Consider the following 23,805-nt stretch of genomic DNA (forward strand, 5'->3'; position numbering starts at 1 on the left):
TCAACAAGAATGCTTTTAGCAGGTGCCTGAAAAGCGTCTAGCAAAGGCACGTGCTTTGTTGCAAGAGGCGGGGAGTTCCAAAGGGCAGGTGCTGCCACACTAAACCATGCAGTACAGATATTCTGCGGAACCTGTGGTAGCGCTTGAAACTGTGAGAATTCCAGCTCCATGATTGCAGTCATGGGATTGTTGTCTATGTTTTGACTCCACAGAGTGGGAACTGACAGCGACAGGATGTTTGTGTTCCTGTGTTCCGTGAAGTGGGACTATTGTCCTTTGTTCTTTTTCTCTTTGCTGTCTGATGCTCGAGAGAGAGGGAGCCATGTTGCAGTGCTCCGTGTGTGTGTTTACATGTAAATAAAGTCGATTAGCCAAAATGCTGAGTTGCTGAGGTCTGTCACGCATGATGCACAAACTCTGCGGATCCCTAAGTGTGCCGGTGTCGCTTGGCAGCGGTCGCTGTGATGTTCGGGCTGAAGAAAGCTTATGAAGCTCCCAAACGATCGACCAGGAGGGAGGGAACATGCCAGTCGGGCACGTGTCTCTGCCAGGTTGCTACTCGAGTGTAGGCTGAACTCCTGACAGAAACTACGGAAGGGGAGGTTTTAGTCATGGGGATTTCACCATGCTCTGAAAAGGAAAACATTGATTTCAACAGCAGGCCTGCACAGCAGCAATCTACTCGCCTGCGAGTCTCATCATGATCAGTGGGACTTCTTCCCGAGCCGGCGGTGCATAAGATGGGCTGCACCCCTTGCACCCAACTTGTACCTAAAGCTCTGCACAAGCCTGCCTGCACCAGAGAAGAGTGGAGCTGGAAGGGACCCCTGAGGGTCATCAAGCCAACCCCCTGGGGCAATGCAGGAATCTCAAGTAGACTATCCCTGACCGATGGCCCCCCGTCTTCTGTTTTTCCTCTCAGCCAGGACACACAACAACGGAGACTGGAGGTGGGGGGAAAGATAAATTTTGACGAGGGAAAGGCAATGGGGCCGATTTGTCAGGCGCACACAGGCACAGCTTGAAGACTTTACGCAGAGAGGAACCCCACACGGGAGACACAGATACACAAGCACACAGAAGTCAATAACCCAAGAGTGGCTTCTAAGTGGGGGGTTGGCTGAGGACAGGGTGGGGTGAAAACATGTGGAGCTTTGCAGAGGGGAGGCAGAAAGCGTTTGTCAGAGGGAAACTCACTTTCCCTGTTTAGAAACCGGCCAAGATCCCTTCTGCATTTGCAGCGCTGCCCCCAAAGTGACCCTTTCAATCCACATGGTAGTCCAGCTGTAGGCGCTGGTCTTCCAGGCAGAATGAAAGGCGCACCCACCGATCCCGCTTCCTTCCTCTCCCCTTCCTGCCCCCCTCCGTTCTTTGCTCACCTGCCTCCTTCCCGTCCTCTCCCCTGCCTGCCTCCTCCAGCCGGGAGCGCCCACCCATGACTCCCAGCTTCCCAAGCCACCAGTGAATGTCCCCCCCCCCCCCCCCGCAGGATGACACCCTGCTCCGCCACTGCTCTGGAAGAAGCTGTTCTGCTGAGAGCAGGACATCTCTGAAGACTCGGCTGGGGTTCTGTAATCTCTGGTGATACATCCCACTGGCTGAGGTGTGGTGAGCTGCAGACTGACTCCCACAAGTCACCAGCTGAGAGGTCCATGGTCCAGATGCCACTACACCCCTAGGTGCTGAAAAGTACCAACTTGAATGGCTCTGAAAGGAAATCAGACAAATTCAACCTTGAGATTTCTATGCTGTCCATCGGACTGGGTTGCCCCAGCCATTCTGGGCGCTGCCAGCAAATTGAAACATCCAAAAGAGTAAAACACCCCAAAATCTTTCCTGTACCGAAGCCAATTGGATTGACTGTTGAATCTTCTTCCAAGTACTTTGGAAAGGACAGGAGCTTTCCCGGCACTTGAGAGCAGTCTGCTAACGTAGGGGTACAGGCCAGGCCACAGGGCACTCCCAGCTCAATCCCCTCACCTCAGCATCGGCCGCCTGAGGCAGCTGCCTCACTCTGGCTCATCAGAGGTCCGGCCCTGCTTGGGAATATGAGTGGGAGAGGGCCACTGCACTCAGGTCCTGCTTATGGGCTTGTTGTGAGCCTCTGCTGGGCAACTATGGGGAACAAGGTGCTGGACTAGATCATCCATTGGTCTAATCCAGAAGGACTGTTCTTACATCCAGGGTGGACTGGAGGCAACTCCAACTTGCAAAAAGCCCTGGAACACCAAGAATTGCAGACTCCCGCACTCGCAAGCAAATGAGCTATTGCTTCGCTTCTTAAACCAAAAGAAAAAAACAAACCCACGTCCAGTAGCAAACAGACCAATGAAAGTTGCATTTTTGCGTGGGTAGGAAGGGTGTCATTTTCCTTTGGCTGATTTAGGTCCTCGGCTTTTTTTTTAATAGATAATTTTATTCAATACAAGTTAAAATACATACATAATCACAACAAAAGAAAATACAAAAGAGAAAAACAAATACATCTATCCAAGGAAAAGGAATTAGAGAATATTTTGTCTCTTTTCATATTTACAGTTATTTTTTTAAAAAAATAATATTTATTACTTTTAAACCTTACAAAAAGGAGAAAAGAAAAAAGAAGAGAAAAAGCAAAAGAAAGAAAAAACAATACAGTACAATATATAAACAATACACGACACAACATTAACACATTAAACAAAACAAGACAGAGCAAAAACAATTCAAAAACACACATCATACCATTTCAATACCCTCTCTTTCATTCCCTTGTTTCATCGACCTCCTCTCACCTCCCTTTTTGTATTCCATTTCTATTAATTATTTCAGCAAATCCTTTCCATCTTTCTCTATTTTCTGCCATATAGTTATCTTAACATATTTTAACCTTATTTCCAATTAATACTATAATACTTATTTAGGCTTAATTCCTTATAACATTACTACTAAAGCCATATAATTTCATTCCAACATTTTTCTAACACTCATTAATTTTACATTATTTCCATAGATAGTCTTTAAACCTTTTCCAATCTTCTTCCACCGTCTCTTCTCCCTGGTCTCGGATTCTGCCAGTCATTTCCGTCAATTCCATATAGTCCATCAACCTGGTGATCTTCTGTCCGAGGCTCTTAACTCTTTGCCAAGTCCCTTCTGCAAGTCTTCTTCATATTTATACATGCCCTTTACTTTGTCTTCTACTGATCTTGTTCTTATTTTCCTTCCTTTGATGCTGAAGAGTAGATCTCGGGGAAGCACCCACCTAGCAATGTTTTTATTCCTTCTCGACAGTTCAGCCAAATCTCCATAGTTAAAACTAAGATCCAAAAGATATTTCAGGACGTGTTTCAAAATTCCTCCAAATCTGGAGGTCCCCACAACTCCAGTCTCCTCCTGACGCAAGTCCAGGTCCCAAAGGTCAGTAAATCCCTGCATGAGGGGATCTATCCAACTTTCCTTCTCCAGTCCAAGCAAGGCTCCAATCCTCAAAATCTGACTTTCTCTAAATTCAATCATAAAAGGCAATGAGCATTTCCAAAACGTCAGTCTTACTAGCAGCCCGTTTCCAGGTTCAGAGTGGTGGTAATTTGACTTTCTTCACTCTCTCCTGCAGGCTTACACGATCCAAAATGTCCCCCCTCTTCTCCTGCCTCCAAGGGGGGTTTAATGATTTTAGCCGATGAAGTTTAATCCTTTACGGAAGGCTTTCCAAGACTTTAGCTTGCAGCCTCTTTGCTTCAGTCTATTTACAAAAGGGGAAGGCGGACTTCCTGTTTGAAACCTCCCCGTTTTGGTGCCAAATTAAGACGTTTAAAAATCCAATTTTCTGTTCTACTCACGGGTAGTTGTTTTAAGATCAAATTGTCCACAGGAAAAAGTCAGCGCTCTCCGGCAACAGCAATGCGGCTTCACTCCGTAAAAGAAGCAGTCAATTTGAAGCACTGCGCCACTCACCCCACGTCGCTCCGGATCCCCGAAACCGGGTTTCCCCACGAGTAGGGGAGGCACAAAAGGTGCCAGCCGAATCCCACGTTCACAGGCTTCTCCCGCCTGTGATTTTTAGTGGGTGTGGTGGCCAGACCCCGATTTCCACGAAGCAAATTCCTCCCGATCAGAGGAATTCAGCCATTGCTGCAGGCGCCAACCCGGACGTCCCCCATATTTACAGTTATTTATACCTCTATAAAATGCTATTCATGATAACACAGTGAAATGAAATGTAAGATATCAGCATAAAGAAAAAGGGAACAAAAAGAGAATAAAAAAGTAAAAAAAAGGTCATATATGAAAATTTTTTTAAAGTAGATAAGTACTCACAATACATAGCCATTTCTCATCACTCACATTCAATTGTATAATTTCGTCTTGTCCTTATCTACCTTAAACAAATTGTTTCTTTTGAAAGAAAAAAGAAAAAAGGGAAAAAAGAAAAAGAAAAAGAAAAAAAAAGAAAAAAACGACTTCCACCGTTTACCTCACGCGTTTTTAATAATCCGTTCTTCAGAGCCTCTGTTCTTCATATTTTCCCTTTGGGTTTCCTTAATGTCTCACTTTTTTATATTACGCACAAGATTATTCTAAACACAACCAGATTTTTGTAGTTGAGCCCTGGTTTTCTAAATAATCATTTAAACACTCCCATTGCTTCATAACCATAGTTTTGGATTTTCTCCTTATTATATCTGTCAATTTTGCTAATTCCAAGTACTCGCAAAGTTTCCCCAACCATTCTCTTTTTGTTGGGATGCTTTCCTCTTTCCAATAGCTAGCAATCAAAATTCTTGTCGCTGTTGTCGCGTATAGAAATAAGTTAATTTTCTCTTTGGGGATATCTTTATCTAAGATTCCTAATAAATATGCCTCTGCCTTTTTTTATGTGATGTCCTTATCAATTTTTTTATTTCGTCATGGATCATGTCCCAAAAGATTTTAATCTTTGGGCAAGTCCACCACATGTGATATAATGTACCTTTTGTTCTGTTACATTTCCAACATTTGTTGTTGTTCCTTTTATTTATTTTTGACAATCTGTCAGGGGTTAGGTACCATCTGTGGTGCATTTTTCTGAAATTCTCCCTTAATAAATCACAAGCAGTAAAATTTATATTTTCCTCCCAAAAAGTTTTCCATCTTTCCAGCTCTATCTCATATCCCAAATCGTGCTCCCATTTTAACATGTTTTCCCCTTTCGTCTCTTGTTCTAGGGTGGTTTTCATTAATAGTCTATACATTTTTGCAAGTATCTTTTGATCGCTCTGTAGTATTTCCTTTTCTAATTTTGAGGTTTTATTTTCAAATCCCCCCCCTTTTATGTCTTTTTCATAAGTTGCTTTTAATTGATAATATTGTAACCAATTTATTCTAAATGTTTGTAATTGTTCGTAAGTTTTTAATTTAATATTTCCATCTGCTTCCTCTAATATTTCCTTATATGTTGGCCAAGTCTCTTTTACATTACTCTTTAATGTTGTATTTGCTTCCACTGGCGAAACCCATTGGGGAGTTTTCTCAATAATTTTTCCTTTTGTTCTTTCCCAGACATCCAATAGAGCCTTTCTTACTATGTGGTTTGTAATTTTTTTGTGTTGTTCTTTTTTATCATAGAATAAGTAGCCGTGCCATCCATATATTTTGTCCCAGCCCTCTAATGTTAGGACTTCATTATCTTTTAATAATATCCATTTTTTTATCCAGCACCAACACACTGCCTCAGAATACTTCCTTAAATCTGGCACTGCAAATCCTTCACTTTCTTTTGGGCCCATCATTACTTCTGATTTTATCCTTGCTTTTCCCCCCTGCCATATAAAATTTGCAAGGTCTCTTTGCCAGCTTATAAAATATTTAGTTCCTATTACAATTGGAATTGTTTGGAATAAAAGTAGAATTTTGGGGAGTATCATCATTTTAATCATAGATATTCTTCCTCCTAATGATAGTTTTAATTTTCCCCATTTGTCCATACTTCCTTTAATTTCTTTCCATTTTTTAATATAATTATCCTTAAATAAATTTGTATTTTTATTTGTAATCCATATCCCTAAGTAGTTCGCTTTATTTTCTATTTTTAGTCCTCTTATTTCTTCTAATTCCTTTTTTCCTTTCTCGCCTATATGTTTAGTTATCAATTTTGATTTATCTTTGTTCAATTTGAATCCTGCTACTTCACCAAATTCTTTCATTCTTTCTGATGCTTTATTTATACTTTCTTTTGGTGTTTCGGTTGTAATGATCACATCGTCTGCAAATGCTCTTACTTTATAACACTGTGTCCCAAGACATATGCCCTTTATTTCTTCATCCTTTCTCAGAGCTATTAATAGAGTTTCTAATATTGTTATAAATAGGAGTGGGGATAAAGGACATCCCTGTCGCGTCCCTCTCTCGATGTCGAATTCTTCTGTAATTTCGTTGTTTAGGATTAATTTAGCTGTTTGTTTTTTGTAGATTGCTTGAATTCCATTCATAAATCTTTTACCTAAATTTAAGCTTTCACATGTTTTGATCATAAATTTGTTAAAGGACCAGGCAGCCAAGTGGGCATTGCCGCTGCTCAGGCAAGACTCCCCCTTGCTGACAGACTATATGGGGTTTTGCAACCATTTGGAGGCCGCATTCAGCAACCCCCAGAAGGAGAGTCAAGCCAACTGGGCAATTAGGCGTTTGAAACAGGGCAAGTCCACTGCGGCCTCCTACACCATGGAATTTCGGCTGTTGGCGCAAGACTTGTCTTGGAATGACTCTGCACTTCGGGACCAGTATCTTGAGGGACTGTCGGATGAGATACTGGACCAGTTGGCCATGATGGATCGTCCCACCATGCTGGACGCCCAGCGGAGCCTGCAGATAGAGGATCGGTTGGAGGACCGTTGCCAGGCCCGAGACCGCCAGCACCCCCGTCTCCTGGCTCCAGTCCTTCCCAGCAGGTCCACGCCCGCAGCCGAGTTGCCGGACGAGCCAATGCAGCTCGGGGCTGCGCGACCTCGCCTCTCCCTCTCGGAGAAGATGCGGCGTCGGGAGGGGAACCCGTGCCTTTACTGCGGTGGGAGTGGACATTACGCCCGATCCTGTCCCGAGAAGATGCCAGTCGCAGGAAACCGCCAACCTCGGTAGCCGAAGGCCCTAGCAACCTGGGGTCCCAAACCATGCAAGAGGGGCCCTCACCAGTGGAATTGCGACATCTCATGGTTCCAGTGCGTCTCTACCCTCCAGGTGGGCCCTGGATTCTTACCCACGCTCTGGTAGATTTGGGGGCAACCCGCTCCTATATGGACGCTGCCTTTGCCGCTCATCAGGTGCCACTTCAGAACAAGCCAGAACCGGTACAGGTGGAGGCAATTGACAGACGGCTCCTGCGTTCGGGTGCCGTCACTCGGGAGACCCAGCCCTTGGTCCTGTGTCTCCAGCAGCACCGGGAGGTGCGAACTTTGGACATTGCCTCCATGCCCCGGTTCCCCCTGGTGCTCGGGATGGACTGGCTGGAGGCTCACAATGTTCAGATTGACTGGGTCAATCAGACTGTGCACTTCCCAGACCCATGTCCCCAGGCTCGGTCCGAGATGCTAGCAGCCGCACCCACTGAGGAGGCTGCATCCACGCTCCCCACCGAGTACCGGGACTACCAAGACGTGTTCGAGGAATGGGGGGCAGACCAGCTGCCGCCACATCGGTCTTTTAACTGCAGCATAGACCTCCAGCCCGGAGCGCCCCTGCCGGTAAGTCGCTTATACTCTCTAACAGAGCCAAAGCGTGAAGCTTTGCAGGACTTCCTGCGCAAGAACCTGGAGCGTGGTTTCATTAGGCCTTCTACCTTGCCCACCGCTGCGCCAGTGCTCTTCGTTAAGAAGAAATGTGGGGAGCTTCGCCTTTGCCATGATTACAGGGCCCTGAACAAAATTACCATCCCAGACCGGTACCCCTTGCCCCTTATTTTGGAGTTGCTGGAGCGGGTGCAAGGGGCGCAGGTGTTCACCAAGCTAGACCTCCGGGGGGCCTACAATTTAATTCGGATCCGAGCCGGGGATGAGTGGAAGACAGCATTCGGGACCCGGTACGGGCAGTTCGAATACCTGGTTATGCCCTTCGGATTGTGCAACGCGCCCGCTGTGTTCCAACGGTACATCAACCACGTGTTCCAGGACTTGCTAGACAAGTACGTGGTGGTGTACTTGGATGACATTCTGGTTTTCTTCCGTGACCCGGCTCGCCACGAGGGTCATGTCCGGACCGTGCTGCAGCGCTTGCGGGAGCACCGCCTGTATGCGAAGCTCAGCAAGTGCGAGTTCCATCAGCGGTCAGTGGACTTCCTTGGTCACCGGCTCTCTCCAGATGGGGTGCAGATGGATCCTGGGAAGGTGGCAGCGGTTCGGGAATGGGCGGCACCTCGGAACCGCAAGGACCTACAGCGATTCCTGGGGTTCGCCAACTATTACCGGACCTTCATTGCAGATTATGCTCATCGCACCACCCCGTTGACCCGGCTACTACGTCCCAAGATGCCATTTCCCTGGGACAAGGAGGCAGAGGAGGCGTTTCAGGGGTTGAAGGCCTGTTTCCAGAGAGCGCCGATCTTGCAACATCCTGATCCCTCTCGACCCTTTGTGGTAGAGACCGACGCCTCCAGTACGGCTCTCGGTGCCGTCTTGTCTCAGCAGTACGGACCTGATGCACCACTCTTACCCTGCGCCTTCTATTCCCGCCAGCTCCTTCCAGCGGAGCGTAACTATACTGTGTGGGAGCGGGAACTACTGGCCATCAAGGTGGCCTTTGAGGTCTGGTGCCACCATCTTGAGGGGGCACGACATCCGGTGGAGGTGAGAACCGACCACCGGAACCTGGACTACCTCCAGACCACCCGCAAGCTGAACCAAAGGCAGATCCGGTGGGCGTTGTTCTTTTCCCGGTTCCAGTTCCGGATCCGCTACATCCCTAGCTCCCAAAACCAGAAGGCGGATGCCCTGAAGACAACGCTGACACGGTACAGCAAGCAGTACCCACCACGATCCTACCACCGGCTGCATTCCTGGCCACCCAGGAGGCTGAGCCACTGCAGGCTCGGGTGCGGGAAGAGCAGCGGGTCGACGCTTGGGACCAGGAACGACTCCGGGAACTGGCCAAAGGGTCATGCCCTCAGTATCCGGGGCTGGTCTTGCATCAGGGCCTTCTGCTGCACCACGGTCGCCTGTACATCCCGCCAGGGCCACTGCGGGCTGAGGTTCTCCGGATGACCCATGATGCCCCAGCAGTGGGACACTTTGGGCGGTATCGGACCACCCATCTGGTAAGCCGTGAGTTTTGGTGGCCCCGCCTGAAGGCTGACGTGGCTCGCTACGTCGCTGGTTGTGATGTCTGCCAGCGGGCCAAGGGCCCTACCGGGCGACCCCCCGGCCTACTTCAGCCGTTGCCAGTCCCACCACGTCCTTGGCACACGGTTTCGCTGGACTTTGCAGTGGACTTACCCCCGTCTCGTGGCTGTACCTGCCTTCTAGTTTTCTCCGACCATTTCACTAAGATGGTACACTGTGCTCCCTGCCCATCCGTACCCACAGCTAAGGAAACCGCTCAGCTGTACCTTCAGCATGTCTTCCGCCTGCATGGCCTACCTGAGTGTGTGGTTTCCGACCAGGGCGTCTAGTTCACATCCCGTTTCTGGTGAGCATTGCACCAGACCCTCGGGACAGAGGTCTGTCTCTCATCAGCCTACCACCCACAGACCGATGGCCAGACGGAACGGGCGAACGCGGTGCTGGAGCAGTACCTCCGGTGTTACTGTAGCTACCAGCAGGATGACTGGGTCGACCACCTAGCATTGGCGGAGTTCGCCTACAACAACGCGGTGAATGCGTCCACCCAGCAGACCCCGTTCCAGGCCAGTTACGGTTATCATCCACGGCTGTTTCCGGATGTGCTGCCGGCATCCGCGGTCCCTGCGGTGACGGAGTGGCTTCAGGAGCTCCAGTCCCAGCAACAGCTATTGATGGAGCAACTGCGCCAGGCCAAGGAGGCGTACAAGGCCCAGGCCGACCGCCACCGCCAGGTGGGGCCGGAACTCCACGTCGGTGACCTGGTATGGCTCTCCACTCGCCACTTCCACCCCTCTCTACCTTCGCGGATGCTGGACGCCCGTTTCACCGGCCCGTTTCCTATCGTGGACCAGGTCTCGCCTGTGGCATTCCGTCTCCGGTTTCCCGCAACCCTGAAGGTTCACCCGGTATTCCACAGGTCCCTTCTGAGTCCAGTGGCCTCACCCGACGAGTTCCACCCGAACCGTCCCCGAATGCAGCCAGTTTTGGTTCAGGGGGAGCCTGAGTACGAGGTGGAACACATTCTGGACTCCCGATACCGCAGGGGAAAGCTGCAGTATCTCAAAGACTGGAAGGGGTATGGACTGGAGGACCATTCCTGGGAACCAGCAGCCAACGTCCACGCGCCTGCCTGCCTCTGAGATTTCCATGCGGCGTACCCCAGCAAGCCGGGTCCAGACCCTCGATTGAGGGGGGGCCTGGGAGGGGGGATGGTGTGATGGCCTGGGAATCCGATTCAGAGGCTGAACCGGAGGAATCCCAGCCTGCACATGATTCCCCGCCTCCAGGGCCGGCTGAACTGGGGCAGGGCCTTGATTCTGAAGCGCCTACACCTGTGTCGGATCCTCAGGAGCAGGCACCAGGTGAATCCACTCTGGCTCCGGAGGTGGTTGAGGACTCAGTGCCTACAGGTGAGTCTTCCCCTGGGTCCAGTAACACTTCAGCCTCTCCTGAACTGCAGAGGCTCAGGGCAGAGAGGCGAAGGGAACTGGTTTCTCCCAGGAGGAGTGCTCGCCTTAAGGCCAGGAGAGGCGGGTCTCCTGGGGGCCGGGACCGCCCCTGGCCTCAGAGAAGATAAAGGCCAGTCAGCCCGGTCCCAGGTTGCGGGAGCAACGTCGTTGAAGAGCTGTTTTGGCCAGCATCCAGTCCTGTTCCCCCAGAGTTCCTGTCCTTGCCCGGCTTCTCGCTGTGGACCCCGCTTCGCCCGAGAAGGACTGTCTGCCGACTCTCAACTCAGGTCCTGGACCTCGCCCCACGGTAACCTCCCCCCTGGACCAGCACAGTATTTCTCCTTTATCTAAAATTTCATTCATAATTAATTACAATTTGGGTGTTATTATTTCCTCTAATTTTTTATAATATGTTACTGAGATTCCGTCTGGTCCAGGCATTTCCCCTCCTTCATATTTTTAATCACTTTTTTAATCTCTTCAAGTTCAATATTTGAATTTAATATTGCATATTCTTCTTCTATATCTGGTAGTCTATTTTCTGATAGGTATTTTTGAATTTTCTTTTCCTCTTTTAATTCTACTTTATATAAATTTTTGTAATATTTTATAAAACTTTCTTTAATTTGTTTTGGGTCAATGATTTCCTTTTCTTCGTCAATAATTCTATTTATTACTCTTTCTACCTTTCTTTCTTTGATAAACCATGCCAGCATCCTACCCGGTTTATTTGCCAGTTCAAAATATCTTTGTTTCGTCCATATAATTTTTTTCTCTACTTCCCTATTTATTAAATTTGATAGGTGGGCTTGTAAATTCTTTATTTGTTGGAGGATATCTTCATTCTTTGGGTTTTTCACTAGGTCTTTTTCTTTCTCTCTTATTTGTTTATTTATTTCCATAATATTATTATCTTTATTTCTCCTTATCTTTTTTTTAATGAATATTTATTAGCATTTTCAAAAAGGACCAAACATATAACAACAAAAACAAAAATAAACAAAAAAATACAAAAATACAAAACTTAAAAAACAACAATTAAAAACACCTGACAGTTCAAATACTTATTTTCTTTTGACTTGTTTCTCAGACCTCCTCACACCTCCCCTTCTTGTATTCCAATTTAAATTATTGGCTCAGCAAATCCTTAGTTTACTTCTCCATTTTAACTTAATTTAATTTATTCTAACATATTATTATTTAACTTTTCTTCTTTCTTCCATTTCCTCAATTTATATTTACAGACCTTATTTTCATTTAATTTAGACCATTTTAAAAGATCAATTTTAACTTAACCAAATTTACACATCAATATTTATACCTCCTTATTTTTTCTTAAACATTTTTCCTAAAGTCGACTGAAAATTTCCCTTCCACGTCTTTCCCCATTTCCATACCAATAGCAAAGCAAAGTAAAAATAAAACAAACTATCTTTATATACCCTTTGGATTCCCAAACTCCACCCACCCTTTTCCCGGTTTCAGTCCCCAACAAAAATCCATCAGTCCCAATATACTCTTTAGCCTGGAGATCTCACGTCCGAGGCTCTCAATTCTCTCTCAGTTCCTCTCTGCCGGTTTTTTTGGTAGTCTTTAATGTTAAACTCCAAATCTCGAAGAAGCTCCGGCCCAACAGGATCCATATTTCTACCAGCCAGACCTCCATATTTAAAGATAAAGCTTGCGGGGTACTTCAAATCTTGTTTTATACTCCTTTCAAGTCCAAATGTCCCCCAAGCTCCAGCTTCCACCTCCAATTCAGGCCAGGCTCTCCACATCAGATTTTTCTTTTCCTTTTTTGTCATCATGTCAGGCTTCAAAATGCTGCTCTCCTTTAACTTCTGCAAAGTTTCAGCTTCTCCTTCCTTTTCTTCAGGGGCATCTGTCACCTGCTCAATATTGTCAAAGCTCTCCGTTTTCTCTATTTGTTCAATTGGATAGGCTCCTTGTTTCAAGTCCTTAGCAATAAAGAACATTGTTGAACCTGATAAGTCCAGAGTTGTAACATTTGTAGCCAAAACATCAGATTGGCCTTGTAACTTTCCCAAAAGGACACATACTCTGTCCAATTCAGCCTGGATTTTTCCTTCCTCCAGCCATTCCTGTAATGTCACTAAACCCCTTGTGATGGGATAATGAGCTGCTTGTGCGTAAAAGCTGAATCCCTCAGAGCTTTGCATAGGTCTCAAAGCTCTGCCTTTACGGGAGCCCTCAAAGCATGACTCCCTCAATCGCTGGCAGAATCCGTCAGTGGACGCTTCCAGAATTTACGCCAACATAAGAGTTCCTTAACGGAAACTCTACGTCTGGATTCTCTGCGTGACAGTTTCCTGCGTGGAGTGGGCGTCCCCAGCGGAGGTCCTGAGCCCTCCCCGCTGTTCTCACTGGAAGCATCTTGGAGCCATCCCTCCACCTGAGTTTCTGCAGGAACTCTCCCTCTCCCCCTGCTGGTTTCTTCCTCAGCATCTGAGGGTCTCTTAGCCTCCTTGAGCCCTTCCACCACCTGACTTTCCGATGGCAGTTCCCTGACATCCACCTCCCCTCCAGGACCCCCCTCACCCCCCGTTTCCCCCTCCTCTCTGGGTGGTGAGGTTGGGAACCCCTGGAAAGAATCCTCCTCATCTTCGGATGACTCGAAAACCGCTTTCCATCTACTACTGTCCCTTCTGCCCGAATACTCTTCCACATCTGATTCTTCTTCCTCTTCCTGTCCTGATTCTGGGAACCCCTCGAACTCCTCTTCCTCGTCAGTGGTTCCGAAGTGTTTCTCCCAGAACCTAGCCAAAGGCTGAGGCTTCCTTGGGAACCGGCGATGAAACGTTTCTACTAATACCTCATCGTTGACCGTTTCTGCCGGTACCCAGGTATTTTCAGACTCCGGTTCCCCTTCCCATTCTACTAAGTACTCCACCTGTTTACCCTTCCACCGAGAGTCGAGTATTTCTGCTACATGACTGCTGCGTTCCCTCTCTTCCACTTGCGGTACCGCGGGAACCTCCCCCTCACGTCCCACAAACTCCCGACCCTCTCAGTATGGTGACAGTAATGATCTATGGAATACTGGGTGCAGTTTCATGTTGTTTGGCAACTTGAGTTTGAAGGCCACCTGTCAGAGCTGCCCCAAGGTCCCAGCTCACAGAGGACCAACGCCAGGTCGTTGTTATATACTCCGGAGGGAGCCTGCTCGGCAGGGGCTGGGTTCTACCGCGCCGGCGACGCGGGGACCCTCAAAAACCATGGGCGCTGAAACCCATGGGCATGGTGACTCGGCGGGCACCGTTTGCGCCCCCGACCCGCGAAGGAGCCTTTTTAAAGGCTGCGGAGCGGGTGTCGGGGGGTGGTGGTGCTATGAGTCCTCCGCTTCCCCTACCGAGCGAAGCCGCATGCCATTCGGCGGAGAGCGCTGAATTCTTCTATTGAAAATTTGGATCAAAAAGAACAACCCGTGAGTAATTGGAAACTGGACTTAAAAAGGAAAAAAAAAATTAAAATTCGGAGCGAGTGGGGGAGGTGCAAAAAGGAAGTCAGTCTCCCCCCAGTTGTAGAGGATCTAAAGCAAAGGATTTGACAACTAAGATCGAGTGCTACCATATTTTGATAAAGTTATTAACTTCACGATGGAAAACTGTAAGATTGGGCTGGAGGAGAAAAGTAGAATGTGAGCTAAAAGGCAACCCCCCCCCCCCGGGAGCCGGGAGCGATTCGCGAGAGCGCCGGGAGAGGAGCAAAAGAGGCTTTGACAGCTGTCAAAGGAGCTGTCAAAGCTGAAGAATAAAAAGAGAACTTTGTTACGAGGACTTTGCCGGTTATATTCGTTACAAATTGGATATTAACTGTTTAAAATAAGGAATAACAAGTTACTTTGACTGTTGGGTGTGATCTGGAAGGAAACTGAGTTACTATAATCCCTCTAGAGGGGATGTGGGACACTACAAGTATTGCTGGTATGGAATTTGAATAGGACTCTTTATCTCCTGGGAAACTGCAGAAATGGAATACTATTTTGTCTACAGAGGTCTCTACACTAAAGGAGACAATAGATTTATCTATTGAAGAATGGAAGGGACTTGACGTAAAGTTTGGTTCCTGAATAACAAAGCCTCTGTAGAGGATTTAGAAGCTTTTGGAATTAGAACATTTTTGCAGGGGAGCAGGAAATGAAACTAGAGGAAACTGAGGAGAGAGAATAACAGGAACAACATGAACAACAATAATTGGACAAAGCTGGAAGTGGGAACATTTGGGACATCCAGATTTGAAAGGCCTAAAGAAACAAGATTGGAGTTTTTGCTCTTAAATATAGAGATCTGGATGGAAAAAATGGACCTTTTTGAGATAGAGTTCTTCCAAGATTGGACGTTCGAAATTAAAGATGACCAAAAAGGCGGCAAAGACTTTTAAAAAGACGGCAAAGTGGACTTGTGAAGGATTTTGGGCTAGATGTGGGATCTCCAGGATGACAGCAGGCATTGATGGACACTGGGGAACGCAACCGGGAAAAGGGGGGGGGGGGGATTTGGAATCCAAAGGGTGTTAAACTATACTTTATTCTTTTTTCTTTCCTTTTTTATTTTTTTTTAATCTGTTCTGCATATTAAAGAGGGGAACTCGTGGAAGGGAGCGGGGTCGATTTTAGGGGATGGAAAAACACTGTTAACATTGGGTTAATCATAATAAGTTTAAAATTTGGGGTAAGAACTTGCTGAATCTATTTGAAGGAATTGGAATACAAAAGGGGGTGGGGCGGGGAAGTCCTGAAAGGATATTAATGAAAATAAGGTTATAAAATGGATGTTTTATTTTTCTTTTTTCTTTTTTCTGTTATATTTGAAAATGTTCAATAAATATTATTAAAAAAAAAAAATGAAGGCCACCTGTCAGAGCTGCCCCAAGGTCCCAGCTCACAGAGGACCAACGCCAGGTCGTTGTTATATACAAAAGTCTTTATTGAAGTTCAGTCTCTATTTCAAAGCCGTGGCACCCAGCTCTACGTCTTAAACCCTAGACCGCCGAAGCTCCGTCTGAATCTCCTCCCCTCTGACACCAGTTTAAGACTCTAGCCCTGCTCCACCTCTTCCTCTGCTCTCTCCTCCTCTGGGTCCTCCTGTCCGCTGGGGCATTCCCCTTTCTGGACTCTTCTGACGCTGAGTCCCCTGACTCCTCCCCCTGCCTCCGGCGGGCTTTAGGACCTGGTTCCCAATCCGGGTTCTCTGCTGTCCCGCGCGCCTGTACATTTGAACTTGGCGCTCGCGCCAACCCAGTGACCTTCCTCCTGACGGTTACACTGCTTCTGTCACTGCTTCCCTCTTCCGGGAGGCTAGCTGGACCTGACCTCCCCTCCGTTCCCTGACTCTCCGATGGAGGCATGGTCAGCCCTGACTCATCTTCCCTCCCTGCTGGGGGAGACGCTGGCCCCGATACCTGGGACTCTTCCCCCCCACTACGCTCTGGTGGGGAAGTTGGTCCTGATCTCCAACTGCTGCTCTGGGAATCCCCGCTGGCCCCTTGCTTCTGGAGTGTCCCCCTTGGGACCCCCCTTGCCCTGGCCACCGGCGCCCCCTTCTGTGAATCTTCTGATTCGCTGGAGAGGCTCATGGAATCTCTCGGGCCACTGTCATCTTCTCCTACGCTGCCCTCAGATTCTTCCCCTTCGCTCTCCATTTCCTCTCTTCCCTGTGCCTCTGCTCCTGAGCCTCTGACACCACCGGATTTACCTGTTGTATGACCTCAAAGGGTCCCAGTCGTTTGGGTCTCAATTTCTTACACCCGCCCTTGAATGGCAACCCTTGTGTCGACAACCCGGTCCCCCACCCTTATGGTCTCTCCTTCCCTTCTGCTCCTGTCTGCCTGTTTCTTGTATTCTTCCTTGGCCCTATCCAAATTCATTTGGAGCTGACGATGTATTGCTTCCATTTCTTCTACAAAGTGTTCCACTGCCGGTAGCCTCCATCTTTCCCCTCCTTCCCCTGGAAATGCCCTAGGATGGCACCCATAATTAGCCAAAAAGGGACTCATTCCCGTGGACACATTGTCCGCGTTATTGTAGGCAAACTCGGCCAGAGCCAATTTCTCTACCCAATCATTCTCTCTGTCATTCACATAACACCTCAGGTATTGTTGTAGAATACTGTTTGCTCTTTCCGCCTGGCCATTAGTTTCAGGATGTCTGGCGGTCGAGAAATTTACCTCTACGTGCAGTAAGCTCATGAGCTTCCTCCAGAACCTGGAAGTAAATTGTTTCCCTCGGTCTGAGACCACCCTCAAGGGGGCGCCATGCAACCTAAAAATGTGTTTTACAAACAACCTGGCGGTTTCTTCTGCCGTGACCACATGCGAGCAGGCTATAAAGTGGCACATCTTGGTTAATAGGTCTACCACTACCATGACTGCTGTTTTCCCTTTGGATTTTGGCAGATCCGTCATAAAATCTATGGATACTGCCTCCCATGGCCTTTCTGGTGTGGGTAAGGGTTCCAGTAGCCCCGCCGGTGCCAGCCTCTCCCCTTTTGCCCTCTGGCAGCGGTCGCACCCCCTTACATATTCCCGTACGTCTTCCCTCACCTTGGGCCATCAAAACTCCCTGGTAACCAACCACATGGTTTTGTGTTGCCCGAAGTGCCCCGCTGTGGGGCTGTCGTGCAATTGTTTGAGTACCCGCCCCCTCAATTCTCCTTCGGGTATGTACAGTGCCCCCTTGTAATACAACGCTCCGTTCCTTTCCTCAAAACCCCCTGTGTTCTCTCCACCTCCCCGAAGTCCTCTGAGCTTATCTTGGGCGTATTCATCGCTCTGGGTTCCCTCCACCAATTCTCTCGGCCCCACCAATGCCGCCCCACACACCCAGCGGTCCTCTGGGATAATATGTCTCTCCTCGGGCGCTCCCTCCCCCTCTAAAAACTCGGGTTTTCGAGAGAGGGCGTCCGCTCTGACATTCTCTGCCCCGGCACGTAACAAATCTCAAAGTTGAATTTGGAGAACTCCTGGGCCCATCTCACTTGTCTCTGGTTCAGTACTCGGGCAGTTCTCCAGTATTCTAGATTTTTGTGGTCGGTGCACACTTGGACCTTGTGCTGCGCTCCGATCAGCAAGTGTCGCCACCTCCGGAACGCCTCATGAATGGCGTGTAGTTCTCGGTCGTACACGGTGTAATTCCTCTCAGACTTGTTCAGTTTCCGAGAGAAGAATGCACACGGTCTCCATTCCGACGTATCCTTTCCCTGCTGAAGAAGCACCGCCCCCACCGCGCGGTCTGATGCATCTGTTTCCACTCTCATCGGTTGTTGCAGATCCATGTGCAAAAGTTGTTCTTCCGATGCGAACGCCTTTTTTAATCTTTCGAACGGTCGCTGCGCCTCTTCCGTCCAGACAAATTTCTTTTTGCTGCTGAGACAGTCAGTGATGGGCACCGTTAAGTGGGTGAAGTTCTTGATGAACTTCCGATAGAAGTTTCCAAACCCCAGGAACCTCTCACGTCTTTCCTTCTTCTGGGTGCCTTCCATTCCAGTACCGCTTGGACCTTGCTGGGATCCATGGCCAATCCCTTGTCTGACAAACGGTACCCCAGGAATTCCACCTCTCTGGTATGAAACTGACACTTCTCCAGTTTTACCCACAGTTGGTTTGCTTGCAGCCTGCTCAGTACCTCCCTGACATCTCGCACATGCTGCTCCTCATTCTCTGAGTACACCAATACGTCATCTAAGAATGGCACACAGTTCTTGTAAAGCAAAGGTCCCAGGACGTGATTCATGAAGGATTGGAAGCAGGCTGAGCCCCCCTGTAGACCGAAAGGCATAACGAGATACTCAAAGGCCCCCAAGGGGGTGAACATGGTAGTTTTCCATTCATCTCCTTTTCTCATCCGTATCAGGTTATACGCCCCCCTCAGGTCCAGCTTGGTAAAATCTTTCCCTTCCTCACCCGGGTCAAAATGTCATCAATTCTGGGCATGGGGAAAGCCACTGGTTCTGACACTGCATTTACGGCCCTGAAATCCACTACAAGCCTGGGTTTATCCGTGTTTTTTTTGTCCACAAAGAAAACTGGGCTACCCTCCACCGCTCGTGACTCCCTGATGAAACCTTGTTTCAGGTTTTTGTCAATGAACTCCCTTAACTCCTGCATCTCCCTGTCAGACATGGCGTACAGTTTGCCCACTGGCAGCTGGGCTCCTGGGAGTAGGTTAATTTGACAGTCAAAGGGTCTGTGCGGGGGCAGTCTATCTGCTTCTCTCTCGCTGAAGACGTTGCCCAGGTCGGCGTATTGTTGTGGTATTTCTCCCTTTTTTTCCACCTCCATCCCTGCCAGAGTGGCCATGGCTTCCCCCTGAGTTTCCCTTCCCTTGCAGTGTTCTAGGCAATGAGCTGACCCAAAAGAGACTATCCGCTGGTGCCATCCCACTAGCGGGTCATGCAGCGCCAGCCAGCTCATTCCCAATATGATGGGCGCTCCTCCCAGTGTGGCCACATGAAACGCAATCACTTCCGTGTGCCTGGCCACCTTCATTATCATGGGAACAGTCTGTTGGTTCACTTCTCCTCCCAGCAGTTCCCTCCCATCAATCGTTGTCACCTGCAAAGGGTTACTTAAAGGGAGCGTCTGTATCTGGTGTTCAGCTGCAAACTCCTTACTCATGAAATTACAGGAGCTGCCTGAGTCTAATAGAGCTTTTATCTTTAGCGGATGTCCATTGGGTAGCTCTAGCAACACCTCCATGACTAGAGCTGCTCTTGGGGGTTCAGGCTTGGGCACGTTCACTGATCCTGGGCCTGGCTGCTGTGCCCTGATGCTGGCAGCCAGGCGTTGGCTTTTACCTGCTCCTTACCCCCCTCCTCCTCACTCCCAACAGCTCCCGCCATCCCTTCCTTTGAGGGCAGACTCTGGCAAAATGTCCAGGCTGTTGGCAGAGGAAACATTTTTTGGCGCCTTTCCCCTCCTTCTTCCGCCCTTCGTTAACATTTGAAGTTCCGCGCGCGCTTGCTCCTCCAATCTCCATCGGTTCCACTGGCGGGGAAGGTTGCGCCGGCATCTCAGGAATGCGGAAATCATTCCAACGCTCTCCTCTCCCTTCCCGCTTCTCCAGCGCCCTTGCTTCTTGGCGTGCTCCAATCGCGAGCGCGGATTTGGTCAGCTGATCTATGGACTCCGGACGGGCCGCGCGGGAAAGTTCGTCTTTTACCGCTGGGGATAGCCCTTCTTCAAACAGCATTTGTATCGGGTCCGCAGACAGGTCCCACCCCAATTTATGTATCAGCATGGTAAACTGTGTCCAATACTCTCGAACGGACTGATTCCCCTGTTTACACGCCATCAACTGTCTGCGTACCACCCCCTGTTCAATCTCGCTGGAAAACATCAAGTCCATCGCGAGGAAAAACTTTCTCAAGTCCTTTAAAGCGTCATTATTCGCTGCCATCAGGGGCCTCACCCAATCTCTAGCCCCCCCTTCGAGATGCCCAATCACAAAAGCCACTCTCGATTCCTCATCGGCAAAGTCATCAAACTGCAGATTGAGGGCATACTGCATCTCTGTTTTAAAGGCTTGGTAATTTCTTGGGTCACCCCCAAACTTTTGCACCAACCCTGGTACCTTCCTTCCGATGGGGGTGGTTCTCCCCTTTGCATCCTGAGCCCGCCTCTCCTCAAGCCACGCCGTTTGCAGTGCTAGCTGGTGTTCCAACGCTCTGTATCTTTCCTCCAGACTTGGACCCGCTCCAGCTCCACTTGCCCCTCCGGCTTCGGTTGGGTTACTCATGATGCCTCTCCTTTGCACAAGCGGCTTTCAGGGACTGACAGATTGCTGTGATGGGATAATGAGCTGCTTGTGCGTAAAAGCTGAATCCCTCAGAGCTTTGCATAGGTCTCAAAGCTCTGCCTTTACGGGAGCCCTCAAAGCATGACTCCCTCAATCGCTGGCAGAATCCGTCAGTGGACGCTTCCGGAATTTACGCCAACATAAGAGTTCCTTAACGGAAACTCTACGTCTGGATTCTCTGCGTGACAGTTTCCTGCGCAGAGTGGGCATCCCCAGCGGAGGTCCTGAGCCCTCCCCGCTGTACTCACTGGAAGCATCTTGGAGCCATCCCTCCGCCTGAGTTTCTGCAGGAACTCTCCCTCTCCCCCTGCTGGTTCCTTCCTCAGCATCTGAGGGTCTCTTAGCCTCCTTGAGCCCTTCCACCACCTGACTCTCCGATGGCAGTTCCCTGACACCCCTCTAGGGGGATTTTAGTTCCTTAGTATTCCTTTCAGCTCAAGTCCAAAAGTCAGATTATTTTGTATCAGCCCTTCCTTATTTTCAACAAATTATTACAAATTAACCAACAGAAGCAACAAAAACAAAGTTCTCCTTTTCCGTCTCGACAGCCAACTTGACAGCTGTCAAACTTTGCAGTCTTTCATCAACAGGCTCTCTCGTGGGACATTTCCAGGTCCGGGGGGGGGGGGGTGAAACTTCAGCTCCCAAAATTAATCTTTTTATCCTCCAGCAAAAATTCTTATAATGTCAAAACCGTGAAATTAAAGTCTTTTACTAAAAAAAGAAAAGATTCTCTCGACCTTAGCTAGCAGGTCCTTTGCTTTAAATTGTTTACAAAGAGGGTGGTGGACTTCCTTTTTAACCCTTCCCCGCTCGTTCCTGATCCGCAAAATTTTTCTTTAAAATTCCAATTTCCGTATTACTCACGGGTTGATGTTTTAGAGTCCGAATGTTCCAAGGAAAAAGTCAGCGCTCTCCGATAATGGCTTGCGGCTTCACTCCGCAGATGCAGGAGTACTCTCAGCACCGCGCCGCACCCCGTCCCCGTTCCGAAGCCTTTAAAAAGGCTCCTTCACAGATTGGGGGGGGCGCAAATGGTGCCCGCCGAGTCACTATGCTCACAGGCTTCTGCGCCTGTGATTTTAAGGGTCCCCGCGTCGCCGCAGCGGCAAGACCCAGTCTCTGCAGAGCCGATTCCCTCCGGAGCTTGGAGGGAATCCTCCATTAAACGATGGCACCAACCCAGAAGTCTCCTTATCTTTCCCATTTGTTGTATTACAAACCCTCTCATATAGGCTTTGCTCGCTTCCCAAATCATTTTTTTATCCGTATCCTGATTTTCATTTATTTCATAAAATTCTTTCAATATTTCCTTTGCCCTTTTAACCCTTTGATCGTCTCTCCATACCTCCTCGTTCATTCTCCACCTTCCCTTAGTATGATTTTGAAATTTCATTATTACCGATACCGGATTATGATCTGATATCGATCTGTTTAGTATTTCTGCTTTTTCTAAACTTAACATTAGCTTTTTTGTTAGCCATATTGCGTCGATTTGTCCTCCAGATTTTTTTGCGTCCGAGTAATGGGTTATATCTTTAACACTTGGATTTTCTGTTCCACGGCTTTTAGACTCCAGAACTGGCACAAACAGGGATGGAAATCTGCTTCAGTTCAAAGGGAGGTATGATTGGCAGGCAAGGTGACACAGCCAGTTATGTGGGAGGGAGGAGGAGGCGGGTGGGGAGGTCACAAGGGAGGAAAGAGCTCTGCACCTCAGCTCGGAATTATTTTGGAAGAGTGGAGGGGAACAGAGGAAACCTTTCTTCCCTTTTGGTCTTTTCTCCTCCCCCCTCCTTTTTCCTTTTCTTTTTCCTTTCTTTTCTAAGAATATGCTATACGGAATTTCCGAGGGGGGAATTCGCTAGGGATCTCGCCTTCCCCAGAAACCCCTCCACATAGCTAGGGCGCGAGACAATGAGCTCGAGAAAGCCCTTTCCTTCCCCTGTCGCACCAAGCACCACATCTTTTTTTAAGAAGAAAAGACCCTGCTTCCCTCTTTCTGGTATGAAAGCGTATCAATATGAGCGGGGACTTGGGCATGAACTCTGTATTTACATACTGCTGCGTATAGCCCAATCAAAAGCATCGGATTTGGACAGCTAGCCAATAGCGCTTAGCGGATAGCGGCCTCTAGTGGACAGAATCTTTCTTGGGCGGCTTCCTGTTTCCGTTCTGCGGAGCAGCGGAGCTTTGCCAGCTTGACTGAGCTCCTGAGTGGCCGCCTGCTGAGAGAACAATGGACTCCGTCCATCAAAAGCCCATGAACTGGTTTCTATTGCCAAAAGTGATCCTTTGTTGCAAGAAATCTGTCAAACCACTTCCCTTATGGACTGCCGGCTTAGGAAAAGCCCCTCACTTCAGAAAATCCACCCCCTGCATCAATTTCCTCCATTCCAACGCCATTCTTGCCCTTAAGGAAAGGACTCTTTCCCCCTCTATCTCCCGCCATAATCCCTCAAGCGTGAGGACACGTGTACACCCAGGGAAGTGCCCAAAGGTGACACTTACTGAGCAGTTAGTTGGCCAAAGAAACCAAGAGCCCATCCCCAGACTTGCCCCAGGGTATGGATGTGCAGGAGGGACGCGGATGGCACTGTGGTCTAAACCATAGAGGCCTAGGGCTTGAGGATCAGAAGGTCGGCGGTTCGAATCCCCACGACGGGCTGAGCTCCCGTTGCTCGGTCTCTGCTCCTGCCAACCTAGCAGTTCGAAAGCACCTCAAAGTGCAAGTAGATCAATAGGTGCCGCTCCGGCGGGAAGGTAAACGGTGTTTCCGTGCACTGCTCTCGTTCACCAGAAGCGGCTTAGTCCTGCTGGCCACATGACCCGGAAGCTTTATGGCGGCTCCCTCGGCGGCCAATACAGTGAGATGAGCGCTGCAACCCTGAGTCGGTCACGACTGGACCTAATGGTCAGGGCTCCCTTTACCTTTAGCTTTACTTAAGAGGTGCCTGGACATGTTTGCCTATGGCCTGTCCACCGTCCCTCAGACCTGTGGGAATGTTCAGGGATGCAGGAGAGGATACATTGTCTGATTATATCCTTATCCAACTTGTCTTAACAAGTTCCACAATTTAGCAGAGTAACATTCCCCTCTTCTAAAATTGGGAGCAGATGCGTTTGCTCAGGCTCGCTAAAGCCTCTATAATAACTGTTCTGGTATTTTCCCCTTATTACCTCATAAAAGATAAGACACGACACAGTCTTCCATAAAAGTATAAAAAGAGTTTACTCACATTCTGTTCACAATCGG

The 23,805-nt window shown here is 48.6% G+C and overlaps 1 pseudogene across 1 annotated transcript in view; it reads left to right on the plus strand.

Moving 5' to 3' along the window:
* The window catches only part of LOC310836060 (inositol polyphosphate 5-phosphatase OCRL-like), a 225,239-nt pseudogene that overhangs the window by 129,685 nt on the left and 71,749 nt on the right, over positions 1-23,805 (plus strand). The gene's annotated exons all lie outside the window — the stretch shown is intronic.

The sequence above is a fragment of the Podarcis gaigeae genome (genome assembly GCF_964106915.1).
Source record: "Podarcis gaigeae genome assembly, chromosome: W".
In the NCBI taxonomy this organism is placed as follows: Eukaryota; Metazoa; Chordata; class Lepidosauria; order Squamata; family Lacertidae; genus Podarcis; species Podarcis gaigeae.